Genomic DNA, 21710 nt, shown 5'->3' on the forward strand with positions numbered 1-21710 from the left:
CAAGTGGATAAAGGCTGGGAGTAGGAAACAATGTAAAAAAATGTTAAAGAGATGATAAAGTAAAGGGTACATTACAGTTTCGAGATAAAGTGTAAAAAAGTAATTCTACTTGTAAAGTGCTTTATAGAGACATTTGTATTAAGCGCTATATAAAAATTAGATATTATTATTATTAGTATAGATAAATTGGAGAAGGGGAGAAAGTAGGAGAAAGAAAGAAAGGAGAGGAGAGAAAGAACAAGCAGATGAAGTAAAGGAGAAGGGTAGAGAGGTAGGTGAGGAAGAATGAGAGAGAGGGGGAGAAGAAGAGGACGAGGAAGAAGAAGAAAAGACACAGAAGAAGACAAAATAAGAAAAAGAAGAAAAAGAATAAATATTGAGAAGAAAGAAGTGCTGATTAAAGGTCAAGGTATTTCACATCCCCCCCCCACCATGATTCTTTTCTTGCATATAATATGACAAAGGGATGACACAAACTGCGTATCTACTTATATTCTGAAAGAAACTATTCAAGCGAAGAGGGACTGAACATTTCCTGAGTACCCACTTTAGCCTATTTGTGTTGTCCCTATCTGTTTTCCCCTTGCTCCTATCTCGATAGCATGGTATGTCACACTGTAACCATTGTTTCTTACTTCGGCCACAAGTTCTTTGTACCAGTCAAGCTTTATATTGTGACCATCATTGGTATTTGTCTCAAAAGGCACTGTTAATTCAATCAATAGCATTTGTTTCATTGATTCCCAAATAATGATGAGATCTGGGCATTGAGAAGTTACCAAAATGTGGGGTGGGATGGTTCCGCTCGCAACGGTGAAACCCTGAATTTCGGCATAAACTTTTTCCTTTATTTAGACTTACATGTATATGTACAAGTCATGTATTATTAGAAAAGATATATAATTTTGCTATATGAAAGTGATAATGAAAACTAAAGATATAAACAACAAAACTTAACTAGATGGATTCTCACCAGATCTGAAATATATTGCACATCCATGTTGACTATTTTTTCTTCAGGATATGAGCTAAAAAAAATCTATATTTAATGAGATAACTATCTGAAGCATGTACCAGGTTGCAGTTGATTCGTAAAATGGTTCTTAAGTTATCACAAGAACAAACAATTTTCATGTATACAACAACCTACAAGTACGTGACCTCTGATCACATGACCCCAAAATCTACTCAGATCATGGTCAGATCAGTCCAATATACATAAATGAGCCAAGTCTGATGTTAATTCAACACATTTAAAACAAATGTTATCGCTAGAACGAAAATGAAACAGACAGATGGCAGACAACCACCTTAGGTAGGCTAAGAATCGCACATATAATAATACAGGTGTAATAATAATAATATTCCGCTTTTATATAGCACCCGATACATCAATACAACGATGTGTCTAAGCCCTTTACAGATATATATTATCACCCCGGTCATCGGATTCAGGCTTACCTGCACACAATGTATGCACGTTCTCCACTCCCTGGGGAGCATTCTGGCCAGTCCCCATTTTACAAATGCACACTCACTCATCCAACCACATTAACTTTTGCATCCTACCACATACTCATTTAACACCTGGGTGGAGAGTGGCAAATGTAGATTAACTTCTTGCCAAATGACATTAGTGCTGCGGCGGGACTCGAACCTGTACCTTGTGACCTGCAGTCGGATGACTTATCCACTAGACCACAGCACCTCTAGGATAAAAGTAAATTTGAGTGATCACATTCCTGGAACTGTTGGTACAATAGATTGCAGCACCAAGCATATTAAGTTTAGTACATCTCCACCTGAAAATCAATAAAAAGATAAAGATATAGGCATAAATAAAATAGTAAAACAAGTCAAACTGCATGCGTTGTCTTGCCTGCACCTCGCAATTTGCCTATTAAGTATGAGCACTACCGATTGATATCTACCGACTACCGGTAATGAGAAATTACACCTGTAGGTAACATTCGGCCAAATTAACTAAAAACAGGTGAAATGACCAACCACTGGACATAAACACTATTCATTCAATAAAACATAATTTATTTTTAATCTTGGTGATGAAATTTCTTCCTCATAATTGTTGGGTGCAGGTTTACTGAAATTTGGACATATACTTTTGAAATGAGAATTTAACATAAGGTTGAATTTTTAAAGCAAAATAAAACACAAGTGACCATAATTAACCTTTGGCCATGACCTTGGATATAAAAATTCTTCCACATAATCTATATGTATGATCCTTAATAACGATTGGGTGCAATTTTTATCTAATTAATACATATTTTAAAGTTTCAGAAGTAATATTAAACATAAATGACTTTTGACCTTGACTTTGGTCATGAAATTTCTTCCACATAATAAAGTGATGCTTGATATTTGTTATGTGCAATTTCCATCAAAACCATTAAAAATGAGAGTGATTTTAAATTGTTGATGCAGCCGTAGGAAAAAAGCAGTACCTATGTCTCGCTCTAGCTATGCAGACGAGACAAAAAATCTTCAGACAATCATGACAATTAAACAATGAATCTTTAAATCACTCTGCTAAGTACGTTTTTTTAAACCCCACTTTACATGTACATGTACCTTCTTATAAAAAGAAAGAAGGCATTGATCACAATGGTAAAACGGAAAATAAAATCATGAATGACAACCCTCTTTCTAGAAAAGTTTCCATCATGATGTATTTGTATATATAAATGTCACATGACACATACAGCCCACTAGACACTACAAAAAGGCCCCCAAGCTAAAGAAAAATGCATAATACAGGTATTGAGTCTAGCTCATGGTCTTTTTTTAAAACTAGGTGTCTAGCTTGTCAGCCTTTTTTTTTTACCTGTACAGTCTACCAGGTGTCTAGCTTGTGGGCTGTACCAGATAGGGAGTATTCAATTTTGTGAAAAAGATGCATAGAATAATCTTTAATATCACATCCAGGCCAAAAAATGAAGTTATTTTTAAGTCACTCACCAACTGTGAAATCATATAGCCCTTGCTGCTGGAGAAGTAGTAGTTACTTTGGGTTTTCAATATTCACCAGATTGCCTCCACATTTCGCAGTCAATGGTAATTCCAACTGCAGAATTCCTTTTACTGCATAGTGCAACCATGTATTCTGGGATGAATTTAGAAAACATAAAATATATGAATTGATACAATTGACTACTGTAGCAAATCAATTTATGTGATGAATAATCGTTCAACAGATAGCATCAACTCAATTGAGATTCATTATCAAATAAGATAATATTCAAGACAAATAAGGTGTACAAATTAACCTTATACTAGCATTTGTCACTTAAAAAAAGAAAATAATCACACTGTTATCATGTCATCATGTCATGTCGATAACATATTCTCACTGCACATTCTACCACAGTAATTTTCAAGATATAGAAGCGGTGGGGAGGGGGGGGGGGGGAGCTGTCCTATACTTATTTGAATGTTAAAAATAGCACATGTGCCAGAACCTATCTACCGGTAGTCTTTTTCCAAATTGTATGGCGGTATGAGACAATAATGTGCAGTAGTCCGTGGGCCAGAGGGGGCTACCGTGCACCCCACCTATGATCCTACTTTTTGGGTGTCATTTTGTTCATTGGGGTCCATAATATAAGAAAAAAGATGTTCCCAAGAAAAAAACTCATTTGGACACTGTTTTTTTGCTCCTTATTTGAAGATATGTAAAAATGTCAGTTTTTCGTGTTTTGCACCTGACACTTTCTTAGGGTTTGTGAATTATGTGCTTACCTTTTACCCTGTTTCTCAGTAGATATAACTCTAATCTCCACCAAATTTATAAGAAATCTTCGTAAACTATACAAAAATAGGTAGACAAAGTTATTTTAATTCATTTTATTGTCTTCAATTATTAATGACGTCATAAATTTGCATATATTTTGATATGCAAATTTCTGTCTCGAAACCTGTCAAAATCACCTAAAAGTTGTATTTTGTCTGTTATTATCATGAAATAAGTTTTCAAACCCCCTAATTTGGTGTAAAATTATTCATTGATATGTTATCTGATGTTTCCTGCAAACAAAATTCAGCCAACTCGTGTAGACATTGTTTTTTCCCCATTATTTTGTATGTAAACATATCAGTGTATCGCACATTTTCTTAGGGTTTGTGAATTATGTGCTTACACTTTACCCTGTTTCTCAGCAGATATAAGTCTAACCTCCATCAAATTAATAAACAATCTTTGTAAATCATACAACAACATGTAGACAAAATTATTTTAATTTATTTTATTGTCTTCAATTATTAATGACGTCATAAATTTGTTTATATTTAATATGCAAATTTCTGTTTCAAAACCTGTCAAAATCACCTAAAAGTTGTATTTTGTCTGCTATTATCATGAAATAAGTTTTCTAGCCCCCTAATTTGGTGTAATATTATTCATTGATATGTTATCTGATGTTTCCCGCAAATTTTGTTCCCCCCCTCCCCCCCCCGCATATTACGATGATTACATTCTGTACATATAATGTACATTCAATTAAAGTTCCTGTTTAAAAAAAAAAGCTCAACAAGCAGTATTTAAATTACTATTGGGGCTAGCCTGTTAACACCAAACTAAATCAAATACAGTATATTACCACATACATCATTGTTTCCTTTTATAGTATCAGCCTGAAGAGGTATCAGACAGAGCCAACTTATTCAGCAGTTGGCCATTAATCCCATTATATGCTATAATATAGTTTGTTGTTTATAAAAATGAATGATCAAATGTATACGGGGTGCAATTTCACGAATTTCAACTAACTTGACACAATTAGCAATGGAAGAAGCATGCATCCTCATTCTTGAAGACATTTCAGATGTGCACGGTTATCATCTGGAGTGCTACCAACTTTTTACCAAGAATCTCAATCGACTGTCAGAGATCTTTTCTGATGCCACAGAACCTTCAACATCCCGTCCACCCAGATTGTCAATTGATGAAGTCATCTTCAATCCTGACTGTATCTTTTGTAAAAAGGAAGGCCAAAAATCAATCAAAGTGAAAAGCTCTTGGACAACAGAAAGTCACCAATGTTAGATTTTGGTGGGTGGCAAAATGTTGTAGATGTTGCAAAGAGAGCTGGTGATGAAAACCTACTTTTGAGAATCATGAAAGTTTATCCGTTTGCTGCAGAAGCAAGATATCACAAGAAATGTCGGAAGAAATATGTGGCGAACTAAGAACCAGATTAATGGAGAAGTGACAAGTACAATGAAGTAGGTAAACAGAGAACAATGGAAATACCCCACAAGAAAGCATTTGCCAGCATATGTAGATTAAATTTTAGATGATGAAATACCTGGCCCTCAACCGCAAAAGCCATTGCCTGTATATAGATGACCAGATTCCCACTGAGCTAGAGAAGTTTCTGAACCATTTGTGAGTGGAGGTCTGTCTTGACCATTACAAAGAGTGACTAGACTTGTCATATATCTTGGGCAAGATATACATGTATGTAGGGCAGCCACAAATGGAAAGTGGAAAATGTCCAAGCATATTCTGATATGGATGACTCTGAGACATCTCTTACGCAGTGCTCAACTGATCACATTCATGAATCGCCTTGTTCTTTCAGAAAGCTATTAATTTTCACTTGAGCTTGAATCTGCCATAGCACAAGCGGACAGTAGACTTTCGGTATTCTATCTAGACAGGTAGTCCGCCGTCCCGTGGAGCCATCAGTCTTCCATTCAGACGTTGACGATTTCAACCAATACATTTCAAGCTTAAGTGGTTCTGGCTCTGTCCACACAGCACATGGGATTATGCTGCAGGAGATTTCTAACAATGAGACAGTTGAATCTTCAAATAGCACAGTATCCTCAGAAGCGCGTAAATGAACCAAAGAACGTTCCTTGGCTATTGAACATGAAGGTCCTCTTCCACCTTGGCTATGTCAACCGATATAAAGCATTCAAACAATGTGCCAGAAATGATATTGCGTGGATGCTTGTCCGAAAAAGTAGTGGAGAAACAGGTCAAGACCTTCCAGGTTGGGCTGGATTTGTCTCAGTAACATGGGAGGTGCCTTCAAATGTGACTACCGTAGATTACTATCCCATAACAGAATTCGATACAATCCAAGAGTGCCCGAGAGCTGCAGAAGAAGCAAGCCGCGAGGTTGGCCAAGACTATGTCATAACAACATTTGACTTGGGCGTGTGCATGAAGGCATATCCTCTCATTTGGAGTCATCCATAGAATTACAAGAAACACATTGTGTTGATTGGCACTTTCCATTTGATTTGTGCATACTCCGAGATGCTTGGAAAGAAAATGGATGGATCCGGACTTGAAGATATCCTCTTGGAAGCTGGTCTGATGTCTTCTGGGTCTATGAAAGACGTCATAACAGGAAAGAACTGCGACAGGAGTCTGCATTGTCACAAGACAATGGTGGAGTGCTTAGAAAGGCTCCTTTTTATGAGTTCCTGTTAATGACTGGAAAAGATGATGCACTTGTTGGTATAGCTGATTAATCAAAGAAATCTTCTAAGAGCTAATTCGATCACCAACAAAGGAGAGGCTTGCTGAGGTTGTGGCTAATGAAGATCTAAAGGCGTTGAAAGAGTCATATGAGAGCTTCAAAGCTGATATTCGAAGAGGATCTCTTGGGAAGACGGCACAATTTTTGATGTCGTATGTTGATTGCGTTTGGATTGATCTTTCATTGATCAGGTCTGTGAAAGAAAATGACTGTCCATTGTACTTGCACTGCCTGTTCCTTATGCCTGACCTGGTCACAATTACTCCCGATATCTGACCTACCTTGATGTATTCTTAGTAAACATTGAAGATTCACTTCCTGGTGCCACGACATTGCTCGAAAGAGGTGCAATAAGTGTTGTCAGGTCGCTCATTCCAGGGAACCGATGTGCTGTCGACAAGACAATTGAGGAGATATTCCTGAAGCATGGCAAATCTCGCGGTGGGGGTGGTAGTGGTGTCGGTGTCTCTGGCATTATTGAGAACTACAGTGTATATCAGAGGTGGGCTCGAACATAATATGCAGATATGACGTTTGATGCTCACCGTGGAAGTAAACATAGAGATCAACAACCAACTCAGATGAGAAAAAGTGAGGGATGTGTATTAAAAAAAGGGCCATAGATGATCAGATGTAAAAAGCTTCCTCAATCATGTTGATGTTGATGACAAGAATGGATTGTATGTTTTTTCTTCCGGTACCCGCGTTCCAGCTGAGGTTGAGAAAGACGTCATGCATGCAATTACCACAGGGAAAGACCAGAAAGAGATGTTCATCAAAGAGCGATTAGAGAAAAAGACATCCTTCTCTGACCCCATCAAGAAACTGAAGCTCAAACCTTGGCAGAGACAATTAAGAAATTCAAGCTTAAAACATCCCAATGAAAAGTAAAAGAGTACAAGCAACAAGGGGACATTGCTATCCAGCTGATGGTAAAGGCACAAAGTTCAGGCAGCCAACTTGATCTACGGGAATTCTTTGATCCCTGTTCTCTATACTCAATTGGAACATTGGAACAACTTCTTTGCTAAGACAGATACATTTCAGAGCCTACACTATCTTAGTAAGGATGTAGAGAACTCGCAACCTCCCACCACTGGCACTTCCTTGGTAGTGGAAGATGGTAATGCTGTTTTCTACTACCTAAAAGAGATGCCTGCATACTTCCACGATATTTGCATCAAAATTCACAATGGAGTGTTGTCCAAATGCGATGTCATCTTCAGCGCAGACATGTACATTGTACAAGCCAGACTCTGGGAAGTCAAGTGAAAGGACACGGCGTGGGTGTGCAGAGAAGATGATGATTAAAGGAGGCAAGACCAAAAGACCATCTGACTGGAAGCAGTTCCTAACGAATGATGAGAATAAGAAACAACCTATTCAAGTTCTTCTGGATGTCTGGAGTAAGCACGACACGGCTAAGAGGCTGTATGGGAAAAAATGATATTCATCAAAGAAGGAGAAGCCCAACTGCTCACTTCTCAGAACAGGAGAGAGACACTGTGTTCTGAGATTCCATCTCTCAACTCAACCCAAGAAAAAGCATATTCACGCGTGATCCTTTACTGCCAATACGGTAAAGGAGCAAGGTTGTGATCATGTGAATATCAAAAGCCCTAACATCAATATATTTTGTATATTGCTTCATTACGCTCATCTCACTTCAGACATTACATTACTCTTCCATACAAGGAGAGGCAATAAGCAACGGCTCAAGGATGTCACTAATTTTGCGCAGCGCTCCTGGGACTTACATGCTTTCTCAGGCTGTGACTCCATAAGCGCCTTTAAAGGAACCGTCAAAGTCAAGCCAATCAAACTGTTACAGCAACGCAACAAATTTTTCAACAAGTTGCTATCCAACCTGGATTAAATGTACATTATATATACAGAATGTACTAGTTGTAATTAGCGGGGGGGGGGGGGGGGGGATGCGCATACGAGTTGACTGATACTATTTTTGGGGGGGAAACATCAGATAACATATCAATGAATAATATTACACCAAATTAAGGGGGCTAGAAAACCTGTTTCATGATAATAGCAGACAAAATACAACTTTCAGGTGATTTTGACAGATTTTGAGACAGAAATTTGCATATTTAATATATGCAAATTTATGACGTCATTAATAATTGAAGACAATTAAATAAATCAAAATAATTTTGTCTACCTATTGTTGTATATTATGGATCCCAACGAACAAAATGACACCCAAAAAGTAGGATCATAGGGGGGGTGCACGGTAGCCCCCCTGGCCCACGGACTACAGTCATACATGTATTATTCTTTTGTTGAACAAACAAGACAGAAAAAAGGTCAAACTGAATTTACTTACCAGATCACACTGCACTCTCCACCATGCAGAATGCAGCCAAAGGTCATGCCAGGATTTCTGCAAGAAACTTCCAACTATCTATTGCTGGAAAACAAATGAGAATTTTCAACATAAAACAAATTATTTGCCAAGTTGACCCGGCCGGGTCAAGTCATAGATTACAGTTTGAATGCATGAACGTACCGTTTCACTGGTTCTAAGATAAAAATTGGATAACTCGTATCAAGCAATTTCGTAAGTTCACCTTAATTTTGGAAACACGTACCAGTAATTAAAATTTTACTAATTTTACATGGGAAAGAAATATGTATTTTTTCTTCTGTCTGATTTTTAAATCAATTAGATCTAAATAAAGAAAAAACGGGGGAGAAAGATTTTGTACCAGAACTTCCAGAAGTGGTACAAAATCCGTAGCAATTGATCAATCTCCCCGTTGTGCGAGCCGTAAGAAGTACTGTCTACATGGGGAATTTCTGTTTTATTAAAGAATGACCCATACCAGATGGTTATTTCTGTCTAACCCTAACCATGCCAACCAGATCCTGACTTAAACTAAAGTAGACTTTATATCACCAACCTAGACCGAAAAATTGGGTTAATGTCGCTATTCATAATTTGAAAAAAGGGTCCCTATTCATAATACAAGAAAAGGGTCGCTATATTCATAATACGAAAAGAGGGTCGCTATTCATAATACGAATAAGGGTCGCTATTCATAATGCGGAATGAGGGTCGCTATTCATAATGCGGAATGAGGGTCGATCGCTATATTCATAAGGGTCATTATTCATAATCGAAGAAGAGGGTCGCTATTCATAATAGGAAAAGAGGATCGCTATTCATATTAAGAAATGAGGGTCACTATTCATAATAGGAGAAGAGGGTCGCTTTTCATAAGGCGAGAAGAGGGTCGCTACTCACAATACGAATGAGGGTCATTATTCATTAAAAAAAATGAAAATGAAATAAGCAATAAACAAAATGATAATGAAATTTTTAAAAAATGGAAAGACAACCCAAGGCTGTGCCGTAGGGGGGGGGGGGGGAGGGATGCCCCATAGCCCCGAATATTTGTAGAAAACATTTATTGAAAACATATTGAAAACATACATTTCTGGACAAAAAAAGAGAAACAAAGACCTGCCCCAATAATGTACGTGACCCATCATCCCAGGCCCCAGCCCCCCATCAGTCCGACCACGCTGTGCCATTCGGCCCACCCACCCCGAAGTATTTCCTTGGTACAAGTGGATCTTATCGACAACTCCTGTCCAAGTAGTTGATAGATGACGTAGCTTGTGTGTGTTTCGGGGGGGGGGGGGGGATGGCGGTGTAACTACATGTACAGTGTGAGTCAAAAAAAAAGTTTACACCTAGAAAATGGCAAATTATTTAAAAAATCATTGATGAACATTAAATTGTTATATGTCTTATGAAAGAGTGTTTTATCCCAAATCATTTGGTACCATTTTGTGGTGGTATGTGTTAACGCTTGGATGAACAAAAGACATTGTTTGCGAGAGTGCAAAAATCGAATTGCGCCAAAGTTGCTTTATATGTGATGTTTCAATAAAACAATTGGGATTTGGGTATTAATTCGGTCTTTGCAGATCCAAATAACATCCCTAACAAAATTAATCATGCCACACATATCAAATATCGAATATCAAATATCAACAAACATTTGTGCGTGTGTGTGTGGGTGTGTGTGACTTTGCCCTTTACAAAAATTTGATACATTCAATTCATTCTCTCACTCCGCTAATCCCAACATAATACATACTGTAGGCATCACTTTGGCGTAAATCAATTTTTGCACTCTCGCAAACAATGCCACCTGTTCATCCATACCACACAAAAATGGTACCAAATGATTTGGGATTAAACACTCGTTCATAAGATGTATAATAAGTTACTGTTCATAGATGATTTTATAAATAATTAGCAATTTTCTAGGCGTAAACTTTTTTTTGACTCACACGGTATGTTGCCATCAAGGGGCTGATCTATCATGTCCCTAATCCTCAGGAAAGGGAGGAAGCAACAGAGAGGGGGTTGTAGGGAATTAAGTTATAAACCATATTCAAGCTTTTTGTAAATATACAATATTGCACAATATATTTTCTATATTAAAGGAAATTATATTATCAAGATTTTAAGCGAGATAAGATACGATTTTGTGACCGTAAGGCATTATGTGAACGGTGGCGTCCCCTGTATTATTTTTTTTTATAGTTTTTTTTAATTTTTTAACTTTGATAAAATATAGAGACATCCCCATAATCTAGCTACTATATTTCCCTCGCTCCCTATCGTAATATGTCCCCCTTGTGGGAAATCTTCCAACCCCCCCCCCCCTAACTGAGAGTCAAACTTATGAAAATTTACTTTGTTGACAAGACGATATATATTTCACAAGGAAACCACCTCAGCCCCCCCCCCCCGAAAATAAATATAAATGTTGACATCTGAATGTTTGAGTCGCCATTATATAGGCGTAGGCGGCAGGGGGGGGGGGGGGTGAAAGGGGGGCCGGGGATATTTCATAAATTCAAATTCAAATTTTATTGATTTCAATTTTTATTTTTTTTAAAAACATTGGTGTTAACAAATTTCAAAGTTATTATAGTGTAACATAGATAGGCTAAGTGAGTATAAGAGTAAAGATGACAATAACCAGGAATGAAAAAAAATTAACCTACTTCTGCATGTCTCTTCTGGAATATAATACAGGGATAATGATAAATAATTGTTACATTTTGTTTCCTTCCTCTTTTTTCTTTTCAAATAAAAAGAAAAAAGAAAGATAAAAAACATGACAGTAAGACGATGCTTTATGATTACCAACCTCTCCTACAAAATGACCCTGACAATAAGACCCTATTTCAAACTTGCGGGAGACAGTGAGCATGGGTATATAATGCCTTTTACGATACTAAATTCCATCAAGATAATATGGTTTTAAAAAAATTAAAAACAAACAAACAACATTTCCCTGTTCTCAATGTGTATGATGAATTGACAGGTAGTATGTATATTGTTATGTGTTTGTTCTGTTATTATCTATTTTGTTCCATAATCATACACGGCAGCCTTACTCTTCGTTTATTTTGTTCCCTATATTGTATTTCATTTTGTTTTTTGATTTGGCTTTTTAAAGTAATTCATTCTTTATATTTTGTATGTAAACCTTTAAGCATGTATCCATGGACTTAATTGACTATTACATGTATTTTCTGTGTTTGCTTTAAATTAACCATGTCTCAAATTAATGAATGTTTAATTTTTCTAAACCTGCATATCTATGTTTACATTCTGTATTTTTCTTCTCACCCCTCTCACCCCTCTCCGGGCAGTAACTAGGCTCATGGTCTGGTCCCCCCCCCCCCCCCCCCCGCCCCCGCTATATAATTTGGAGGTCCAAAAGTCCTACTAGAAGCTACTTTCTACAAAAACAATATTGTTGTATAAACAATTACTATTTTCTTAAATAACTATGATAATGGGCCTGCTTGGTCTACTTAATATCTCAGTGGTGTAAGATCAGTCAGGGGCAGAGTGGTGGGGCAAGATTTCCAACAAGGAGGAGCGGGAATGTCTCTAAATAGAGCTTCCTTAGGACCTACTAAACGATATTAGGCTACGAGCCACCAGCAAAAATTTCAATTTAAGGGTGTGGGTACAGGAGCCCCCAAAATTAAAATATTGTTGTTTTTTGTGGTTGTACAAAACACCATTTTTGGTACAGGGCTTCCTTATGAACTTCTCAACGTTGTAAGGATAAAAGCCCCCAACAAAATATTAATATTCATAAATGTGTGATGGGGGCGGGGGCGTCGTGCCACAGCCCCAATGTTATATGTAATGTATGATCACATTGGTTTGTGGTTATACGACCGCCTGTTTTAGTACAGGGCTCTCCTAGGACCTACTGAATAATATTAAGGAAGGAGCCCCAGGTAAAACATTTACATAAATGTGAAGGGGGCAGGGGCCTTGTCCCGGATCCTCAATATGTATATTCACATTCATTGTTGTTGGTCCTGTCAAGAGTTGAATAGATGATGCAAGAGCAACAGAACAGAAGTAGATCAATTAGGCCCTCCCTCCAGGGAAAAAATAATGTTTATTTTTCGGGGCTACTTTTCAAGCTTGCCTGCATGAAAATAACACTCTAAAATTTGTTTTGCATTGAACTCTATGCAAAATTACAGGGGCTCTCTTCTGACTTTCGGGGGCTCTTTTGGGCATTTCGGGGGGCTATTTCGCCCTGAGCCCCTGTGTATTTTTTTCACTGCCTCCCTCTTCTTGAAAAGGAGGAACTAAACATGGGCAGCATACCATGCATCTTATCAACCGGCGATTGAATACCCACCAACTAAGGGTGCGTTTAATCGACACTTTTTCACCCTAGAATCACGGTTTCTAAAGACGTTTAGTTTAAAACGCAATGCGTTCAAGCGATTTTTTCGTCGGTCGTAAAAATAAACGTGTTTGAAAACACAAACATCAAATGCTGAAAAAGATGCGTTTTGTATCATGATTCTGCAGAATCACGGTCGCTAAAATTCGATTGAACGGACAGAGTTTTCAATCATGATTGTATGACGGAGCCTGTTCCGGTTTGGACAAAAAACGCGCGCCTGCTTTTCATGCAATTTGCGTTTACTATACCATGCGCTTTATCGTGGCCTGTTCCGTAATGTTATACCCTGTTTTCCTCTTTTTCTCTTTCTGTCTTTCCTTATGTTATTCTTTGTTTCTTCCTTCTATTCTTATGTTATTCTTTGTTTTTTTTCCTTCTATCACCTTCCCTTATGTTATTCTTTATTTTTATAATTCTATCACTTTCTCTTCTGTTATTCTCTGTTTCTTCTTTCTATTCTTATGTTAATCTTTGTTCTTTTCCTTCTATCAGCTTTTCTTATGTTCTTCTTTGTTTTAATCATTCTATCACTTTCTCTTTCTGTCTTTCCTTATGTTATTCTTTGTTTCTTCCTTTTATTCTTATGTTATTCTTTGTTTTTCCTTCTATCACCTTCTCTTATGTTATTCTTTGTTTTTATAATTCTATCACTTTCTTTTTTGTTATTCTTTGTTTCTTCCTTCTATTCTTATGTTAATCTTTGTTTTTTCCCTTCACTCACATTCTCTTATGTTCTTCTTTGTTTTAATCATTCTATCACTTTCTCTTTCTGTCTTTCCTTATGTTATTCTTTGTTTCTTCCTTTTATTCTTATGTTATTCTTTGTTTTTTCTTCTATCACCTTCTCTTATGTTATTCTTTGTTTTTATAATTCTATCACTTTCTTTTTTATTATTCTTTGTTTCTTCCTTCTATTCTTATGTTAATCTTTGTTTTTTCCCTTCACTCACATTCTCTTATGTTCTTCTTTGTTTGAATCATTCTATCACTTTCTCTTTTGTTATTCTTTGTTTCTTCCTTCTATTCTTATGTTAATCTTTGTTTTTTCCCTTCACTCACTTTCTCTTATGTTATTCTTTGTTTTAATCATTCTATCACTTTCTCTTTCTGTCTTTCCTTATGTTATTCTTTGTTTCTTCCTTTTCTTCTAATGTCATTCTTTGTTTTTCCTTCTATCACCTTCTCTTATGTTATTCTTTGTTTTTTATAATTATATCACTTTCTCGTATGTTCTTTTTTGTTTTAATCATTCTATCACTTTCTCTTTCTGTCTTTCCTTATGTTATTCTTTGTTTCTTCCTTGCATCACATTCTCTTTTTGTCTTTCATTATGTTATTCTTTATTTTTATAATTCTATCACTTTCTCTTCTGTTATTCTCTGTTTCTTCTTTCTATTCTTATGTTAATCTTTGTTTTTTCCCTTCACTCACATTCTCTTATGTTCTTCTTTGTTTTAATCATTCTATCACTTTCTCTTTCTGTCTTTCCTTATGTTATTCTTTGTTTCTTCCTTGCATCACATTCTCTTTTTGTCTTTCATTATGTTATTCTTTATTTTTATAATTCTATCACTTTCTCTTCTGTTATTCTCTGTTTCTTCTTTCTATTCTTATGTTAATCTTTGTTTTTTCCCTTCACTCACATTCTCTTATGTTCTTCTTTGTTTTAATCATTCTATCACTTTCTCTTTTGTTATTCTTTGTTTCTTCCTTCTATTCTTATGTTAATCTTTGTTTTTTCCCTTCACTCACTTTCTCTTATGTTATTCTTTGTTTTAATCATTCTATCACTTTCTCTTTCTGTCTTTCCTTATGTTATTCTTTGTTTCTTCCTTTTCTTCTCATGTTATTCTTTGTTTTTCCTTCTATCACCTTCTCTTATGTTATTCTTTGTTTTTTATACTTATATCACTTTCTCGTATGTTCTTCTTTGTTTAATGCTACGGTCACAAATGTTCGTACGAACGATTCGTTCGTACGAATCTCCCTGTTTTTACGAATTTCAGAATTCGTAGAGATTCGTAGACGGTACATAGTTTCTTACGTCCTTCTTACGGAGTTCGTACTAACGCCGTTTAATTCGCAAGAAGAACTTAAGGCCTTCTTGAGAAACGAAGTGATTTTCGGTTATACAATGGCCCTAGAGTTCGTACGTTTTTCGTAAGAACGCCTTGAGTTCTTCTTACGTCAGACTTACGGCCATCTTACGAGTTTTGATCTCGCAAGGTGGTCGTACGTGTAACTCACGGCATTCACAAGTCATTCGTAAGAAGATCTTACGATTTTTTTAAATATTTGGTCGGGTTGCAAAAAAAGCGCTGCTGTATACGGTCGAAAATTTGAGTGTTGAAAGTTTTTTTCACGATGGCAGTATTGCCAAGAAGACTACAACTGCAACTGCAACTCTATCAAGTGATTCTTGAACTTACTGTTTTTTGTTCTCCATATTTTTCCCTCCACAGGGATTTTATTGATTTTCATTTGAAACAAATTAACAAATATATATTCAAGGTAATTTACATTTATAACATTAATACAATTGGTTTAGTACAATCACATAGCAGATGTATAGCTGTTTTAATCTGTTCATTACAAAACGTACATTCTTTTCTTGGGACTAAATTCATTTTAAACAGTAGATCCTTCGTATATAATATGCGTTGCAAAACTTCAAACTGAAACCATCGTAAGCCCACATCAATGGTAAAATTAAATCCAATAGAACAATATGTTTCCCAACTCTTATCAATCAGGTCGAAATACACGTTTACATAGTCCTTTTCTTCTCTTTAAAAAAGTTGCATAGATATGTAAACATCCTTTAATACATTTCATAACAAATGTCATTGTATCTGGGAAAAGAGGTTGTGGCACCATGTTAAAAAATAGTACAATTGTTAAACCCTTGTCTAATTGCATCGCATAATCCACGATAAAAAAGAAAATTTATTTGAATATTATACTTTTCTTGGAAATGTTTCAGAGAGAAAAAAAAATCACCATTTGTCTCTAAAATATCATTGACAAAGCGAACTCCTTTTTGACACAATTTTATATTATATATTGAGCTATTACCTATTTTAATGTAATCATTATTCCATAAGGGTTGGCAAGAAATGTTATCACAAGAGCGTACTGTAAGCCATGAACATTTCTTTCCAAAAAAGGTTCTTTGTTTTACCTGCCAGTTCCCGAAAATAATTGTTTCCCGAAAATAATTGTTTACTGTTAGCATATCTGTTACTTCCTTTATTAAAAAAGCAGCCATGTTCACCGAGAAAGTCAACAAGTTTTTGCTCTGTGGTGGCATCAAAGTCATACTTCTCCTTTCTTAGTTTCCCCGTTGCCTCATCTTCATCGCTATCAAACTGCCGTCTTGATGGTTCTCCCTCCTCGTCGTCATCGTGTTCATCTTCCATCGCCTCCTCCCGGTCGCTTTCGATGGCTTGATATTATTGTTGCTGCTCTCCTCCACTTTCTCCTTCCTCCTCATCTTTTTCATTACGTTTGTTTCCCTTTCCTCTCTTTCCTCTAACGGATTTCCCCTTTGGTCCCATATTTCTTCGACAGGGGGGCACCCTCGACGACACTATGAACAGGCGCACCGGAAGCAGTTTAGGATTGGGGGTGGGGGGGGGGGCAAACATTTCAGGGGCTCACCTTCCAGGGGCAATGGCGTAATGAGCAAAAACGTTTGGAAGGGGGGAGCAGAAGAAAAATCTGCATCACCACCACTCTTACACGTAAATTCGCGTGGGGTCGAGGGGCTGAGCCCCCGGAAGCTCAGAGGTTTTTAGATATTTAACTACGGTCAGATGAGCATCCAGGGGACCGCCTTAGGGCCCTTAGTGGGGTCCTAGGGCGGACCCCCTGTAAGCTCTTGGGTTTTAATTAGGCATTTAATTACGGTCAGATCAGCATATTTTGATACCTTATTTGTGACATTGGCAGGTCACTTATTTTTTCTCTCTTTCTTTCTTTTTCTCTGTAACATACTTTTTCAAAAAGTGAGGGGGCTCGAGCCCCCGAGCCCAGCTGTTCTGCAGGCCCTGACATGAAGGTTTTAAATAAGCATATTTTTCGCCCGACTGTAAATTTGGGAATTTCTAGTTTTCCAACAAACGCATTAAAATGTATGACTTACAAAAAAAATTGAGAAAAAATACCGGAAATCATATCTTTTCAGTAACATTTGTAAATCACTGCATGGTATCGAATAAGAAATAACAATAAAATCAGTACGCCAGCGTTCAGGGGCTCATGTCTTCTCAATGCTTTCCCATCCTCTCACAATAATTTCCATTAAATTATGATTATGAACATAGTGAGGATTTGAACTTCACGCGCTTGGCTTTATAACCGCTAAAAAATCAAAATTAGCATAAATTGTGTACGTACATGTACATGTACACCTTACGAGCACCTTACGAACGCCTTACGAACGCCAGGAGTCGTTCGTACGAAGACCATAAGAATCTCCGCTCGTAAGGAGTTCTTACGAACGCCATAAGAGCCCTCTATGAACAACTTGAGGCGTTCTTACGTTCATCGTAATAATTTGAAGCTTCTAGAATTGTCCCTCGACCCTACGAAATGTACGAAGATCTTGCGTGGTTCTTACGATGTAATTATGGCGTCATTACGGCCGCCTTACGAAGAGAGGGTTTCGTACGATGCTAAAAAAAATCTTGGACCAGACCATCGACCAATTTGTGATCTTACGAACGGTCTACGAACGGTCTACGAACGCTGGTTTCGTACGGCCTTCTTAAGAAGATCTTACGAAATGGTCTGAAAATCGTTCGTACGGCGTTCGTAACAGCCCGTAAGGGTATTTGTGACCAAGGCATTAATCATTCTATCACTTTCTCTTTCTGTCTTTCCTTATGTTATTCTTTGTTTCTTCCTTGCATCACATTCTCTTTTTGTCTTTCATTATGTTATTCTTTATTTTTATAATTCTATCACTTTCTCTTCTGTTATTCTCTGTTTCTTCTTTCTATTCTTATGTTAATCTTTGTTTTTTCCCTTCACTCACATTATCTTATGTTCTTCTTTGTTTTAATCATTCTATCACTTTCTCTTTCTGTCTTTCCTTATGTCATTCTTTGTTTCTTCCTTTTATTCTTATGTTATTCTTTGTTTTTCCTTCTTTGTTTTTCCTTCTATCACCTTCTCTGATGTTATTCTTTGTTTTTATAATTTTATCACTTTCTCTTTTGTTATTCTTTGTTTCTTTCTTCTATTCTTATGTTAATCTTTGTTTTTTCCCTTCACTCACATTCTCGTATGTTATTCTTTGTTTTAATCATTCTATCACTTTCTCTTTCTGTCTTTCCTTATGTTATTCTTTGTTTCTTCCTTTTCTTCTAATGTTATTCTTTTTTTTTCCTTCTATCACCTTCTCTTATGTTATTCTTTGTTTTAATCATTCTATCACTTTCTCTTTCTGTCTTTCCTTATGTTATTCTTTGTTTCTTCCTTGCATCACATTATGTTATTCTTTGTTTTTATAATTATTCTATCACTTTCTCTTTTGTTATTCTTTGTTTCTTCCTTCTATTCTTATGTTATTCTTTGTTTTTTACTTCTATCACCTTTTCTTATGTAATTCTTTGTTTTAAGCATTCTATCACTTTCTCTTTCTGCCTTTCCTTATGTCATTCTTTGTTTCTTCCTTATATCACCTTCTCTTACGTTATTCTTTGTTTTAATAACTCTATCACTTTCTCTTTTTGTCTTTCCTTATATAATTTTTTGTTTCTTCCTTCCATCACCTTCTAATTCTTTGTTTTATTATTGCGATCTATGCTCAAAACAGCAGTCGACAGTCGGCCGTAAACAATTCCAAAAAGCGCGCGCCGAAGTTGACCTATACTTCCTGGGTCAAACTGCGAGGGTGATGCGCAGTGGCTGGGCTCGAAATGAGCTAGAATCAGTGTTGATGAAAAATCGCTTGAACGCTAACCGCAATGACCTTGTTTTTTGTAACGGCGTTTTGATTTGTGATTCATGTTTGTGATTCTAGCTTCGAAAATTTGATTGAACGCACCCTTAATCTGCACTTCTACCTCTGTTCTATGACAAGCCTGCTCCACCAGCCATGATCAAGCACGGGATAGATGTCAATAAAACAAGCCAATGCCTTTTCTGCAAGCATCATACAGGCAAATGGGTAATCCATTTCTTGACGAGTTTGATGATCTGATAACATCCTGGGGAGGGGTCTAAAAAAGTTCAATCGATATTGTATGTGCCCCCCCCCCCCCCCTGTGGCTAGGTGCCTGCCTAGGACCCTCTACCCCAATTATTAGCACTGATGTTTTCTTAGTTTGCTTAGTTTCGTATCGTATTTTACATATGAGGATAATGATTTGTTTAAAAATGTTGGAGCTCCGACACAATGTCCCCGCTCGGAGTTCCTACTCTACTATTGTTCTGTAGGTCCTAAGGAATCCCTATACCAAAAAATTGGGATCGTATAACAACAATCCATGTGCGTTTACCTTATATATCTTTCAGGGGATCCGGGACAACGCCCCTGCCCCCTTCACATTTATGTAAATGTTTTCCTGGGGCTTCTTCCTTAATATTATTCAGTAGGTCCTAGGAGAGCCCTGTACCAAAAACAGGCGGTTGTATAAACACAAACAAGTGTGATCTTACATTACATTGGGGCTCTGGCACGAGGTCCCCGCCCCCGCCCCCATTACACATATATGAATATTATGCCGGGGGCTCCTACCCTACCATCATTCAGCAGGTCTTAATGAAGCCATGAACCAAAAACAACAAAAACTCAATGTTATATTACCTTATAAATTATTGGTTGGCTACGAGGCGACGCCCCCGCCTCCACACCCTAATAATGATATTTTCACTGGGGCTCCTACCCTAATATTGTTCAGTAGGTCCTAAGGAAGCCCTGTACCGAAACTGGCATTTGTACAAAAACAAATCAATGTTATTACCTTCTAAATGTATTTGGGGGCTCCTAAAAGACGCCCCCGCCCCACACCCTCAAATTGAAATTTTTGCCGGGGGCTCCTACTAGCCTAATATTGTTCAGTAGGTCCTAAGCCTAAGGAAGCCCTCTACCAAAAATAGTGCTTTTATCAGGCAAGTAAGGATAATTTCACTAGCCACCAGACTATATATACCTAACCCTAACCCTAACCTAAGCCAAGGCCTAACCCTAACCCTACCCCTAACCCTAGGTCTTTTACATTTATGTACTTTAACCGTACTGGTGGGGTATTCTAAAGTTAGGCCCCAGAGCATTACATTCTCTATATGTAATCTTTGGAACTATTCAGTCGTTGGCTTTACAATTATTAAAGATTAGAGTCTAGTTTCAGCTGCTTCATAACCCATTGACAGCAAACTTCCAGGCCGGTAGACCTGGCTGAAAGAGGCAGCACAGCTCTGGACAAATGAATTAAATTATACTGCACTATCTAGTAAGGTTGCACATATATGGATCTAAAATCTATGCACATGACAGCCATAAATCAACTTACCATTCATTATAGATCTCCTGTGATCAATCCTTTATCATGAATCTTTGTACAAAGGCTGCAGGTACATCCGATTTTAAAGGCTTCACTGTGAGTCTGTCTCCCATTTTAGAGTTTACAGTTGCATTCAGTTTACATGCACTAAAAATATTTGACATGTAGAGGGCGCTATGTTGAAAAATACTCATTTTCAATACCCCTTTAAAGGTGAACTTCAAAGAAAATCACAAATATGTCAACTAATGTATCACTAGAAACTGGTAAGCTAACAGATAGCCACCGTACAAGTTTTAGGTCAACTACATATCGGGTGATTTATAAAAATACAAATACAACCACCTCCAGTAGCAGCTGGGATATGCGAGAGATTCGCCGGAAAAATAACGATGTTTTTAATGACGTCACTATATGGACCAACACTGCCCAAGCAGACGACATCCCATAGAGAATGAACATAATTGCAAAGCTATTATTTCTCAAATTATAATGAGTTTAGTGTATATAAATGTAATGGCATGTCAAACCATTCAAAGGGGGATATGACCCGATTCCGATAACTAAAATCTTTTGCTTGTAAATACGAAGGATATGTGTTAATTAACGATCAAAGAAACCAGACTTTCGAATTGAAAACCCCCCGGAATGATATCAGGACGGCATTTGTTCCCTCTTGAAACGCCGAACATACCGCGCTGTGTGCAGCTGAATATTCAATACCGCCTTATTTTGTTTACAAGCGACAAATTCCTTTATTTTTGTATCGGTGCATTTGTCATCAAAATAAAACCGTGTGCGGGGTTTAGAGTGAGGCAATAGATTATAATTTTAGCCTGACGGTAGTGAAGTAAGAGAAAGAACTCAAGAGAAGATGTAAACACAGGCACTGAAAATGTGTGTGATGTCATGGGACATCG

General features: G+C 37.1%; 1 long non-coding RNA gene across 1 annotated transcript; it reads right to left on the reverse strand.

Moving 5' to 3' along the window:
* Positions 1-219: 219 nt before the first annotated feature.
* LOC105443161 lies at positions 220-20945 on the reverse strand. Its single transcript, XR_972653.2, has 4 exons — positions 20800-20945; positions 8854-8937; positions 2980-3124; positions 220-1802 (listed from the first exon to the last, which is right to left on the reverse strand). It is a non-coding gene; the product is annotated as an uncharacterized LOC105443161 (long non-coding RNA).
* Between the last annotated feature and the right edge of the window lie 765 nt (positions 20946-21710).

The sequence above is a fragment of the Strongylocentrotus purpuratus genome, unplaced genomic scaffold, assembly GCF_000002235.5.
Source record: "Strongylocentrotus purpuratus isolate Spur 01 unplaced genomic scaffold, Spur_5.0 spur5_scaffold_19, whole genome shotgun sequence".
NCBI classification, from domain to species: Eukaryota; Metazoa; Echinodermata; class Echinoidea; order Camarodonta; family Strongylocentrotidae; genus Strongylocentrotus; species Strongylocentrotus purpuratus.